General features: G+C 52.0%; 1 long non-coding RNA gene across 1 annotated transcript; it reads left to right on the forward strand.

Annotated features, from left to right (window-relative positions):
* The first annotated feature begins 202 nt into the window (after positions 1-202).
* On the forward strand, positions 203-1,348 carry LOC123615159 (uncharacterized). Its single transcript, XR_006722715.2, has 3 exons — positions 203-288; positions 873-934; positions 1,156-1,348. It is a non-coding gene; the product is annotated as an uncharacterized LOC123615159 (long non-coding RNA).
* The last annotated feature ends 653 nt before the right edge of the window (positions 1,349-2,001 follow it).

The raw sequence follows: 2,001 nt of genomic DNA on the forward strand, positions 1-2,001 counted from the left end.
GGGTACTCCGGCTCATCCAAGAGGTTGCAGATGAGCCTCCCCTGGTCTTGCTATAATCCATTCTTACATCCACCCGAATCATTCCAAGGCTCTGTGACCCATGGGTGACCTAGAGTTGAGTCAGTTCTCCTAGGACCACTCCAGCGGAGGCAGGGCTTCGCCAGGATCTAAGTCAGCCTGGCTTCCTGGCCCCAGGCACCAGCTGAGACTTCTGAGATGGGAGCTATTTCCTACTGCGCTGCTGCCGGAAGGAGCCAGGATGCCCCACTGGGATCTGGGTGTTGGGAGGTGAGAGGCACCATTAGCAGCCATGGCTACACTGGCATTGGGAGATTAATGAGCCTTTTTGAGTAACGAATGTAGATACAGCCAACTGTTGGCAATTAGTTAGAGCAAAGCCATGCTGCGCTTCGGCTCCGTCAGCTGGGACCCCTAAAGGAGCAGAAGAGCAGGAAGGGCAAGGCAGAAAGGAAGAACTGGAATTCCACCTTCCCAGTCTTAGGCTAGCCCTCTCGGTCTGTCCTGACCCTGAGCTAAGCCTTCTGTAATCAGAGCAATCGGATAGGTGCCGCTTTGATTTGCCACACCTAGAAGGCCATGAGGGTCTGTAAGAGGTCATGCTGTCCACCATCCTGTCTTGACTTAGGACCACAAAGGAGCGCTTCTCAAAGTTGAATCGGAGTATCGATCACCTGCGAACCTGGGAACCTTGCTCCCAGGTGGATGCTAATGCTCCTGAACCAGGGACTGCACTTTGAGTCTCAAGGCCCATAGCACCAGGGAAGAAGGGAAGGGTTGAGAGAGAACATGTATTTTGGTTAAGTTGAGACCTTAGAGTTTGTACTTCATTTATCATTTATTTGTTCATTCAGCAGTGTCCAGTCTGTGCAGTCGGTGCTAGAGCTGGATTCACATGTACGGCTACAGAGATGGGGTAAAAAGAGCCTGGAGTAACCAGAGGGATGCCCTGGGGTTAACAGGAGGAGCGTGGTTGGTGGTGGTGGTGGTGGTGGGGCGTGGCAAGCAGGTCACACTAGGGTGGGCTGCCGGAGGCTGCGAGAGCCCGTGCCCTTCCTAAAGTTGCAATGACTGTAGCCAACAGCCAGGCAGGCAGGGGGGAGGGAGAAGTGATGCTCACATCGTCTTCTCTTTCAGAGAGAAAATGCATCCTAAAAGCAGTGGGAGTTAATTTGCTCTTCTGTAATCAATCACTCTGGACAGAAGCAAAAACACACCACAGCAAGCCCAGAATGGCTGAGAGGAGGTGCTTGGCTGGCAGGCAGGGAGAGGACCCTGTAGAGAGGATGCTTTTCTCTTTATGGATTTAAAATAAAATGAATCTTAAGGACATATGGCTTCAGTGTGCATGTGTGTGTATGCGTATGCGTGTGTGTGTGTCGAGGCGGGAGTCAAGTCTAGAGTGGTGCCAACCTTCCCCAGACTTTGAAGCAGTCTGCAGCTCACCCTGTTGCCGGGTCTCTTTTTTGATGCATATTTGGGCATCAGGAAATGATAACTTCAGGAAAGGCTTCTCAGTGCTCCTCCCTCTGGTAAAGGTACCCTGGAGGCAAGGAGTTTCCATTTACCTCTGTGATCGCTGGATAGCTTCTGTTTCCTCCTGAGCCTCAGTTTTCTTCCCTGTAGAATGGGGAGGTTCATTCTCCTTTCTCTACCCACATTGCTGGACAGGAGGGGAAGGAGGTGTGTGGCTGAAACTGATGTGAGATGAACTCCAGGAGAACCCGGTGCACTGGTTATTTCCATCTGGGTCTTGCGCTTGGGGCGAAAACAGCCCAAGCTAGTCTCGCGCGGTAGTTTTCGGGAACGCTGTGTGGTACAGTGTGCTGTCCCTGGCTGCCCCGTCTCACTGCTCAGAGATGTGCCCCTAACCAGCTCCTTTCCTCACTTGCTCTCTTTCCTTCCCTGTCCTTTTCTCTTCGTGCTCTCCCTTCTCCTCAGACTCTTTCCTTTACCTCTGTATCTAGTGTCATCATATTTTTC

This window comes from Camelus bactrianus, chromosome 23 (genome assembly GCF_048773025.1).
Source record: "Camelus bactrianus isolate YW-2024 breed Bactrian camel chromosome 23, ASM4877302v1, whole genome shotgun sequence".
In the NCBI taxonomy this organism is placed as follows: Eukaryota; Metazoa; Chordata; class Mammalia; order Artiodactyla; family Camelidae; genus Camelus; species Camelus bactrianus.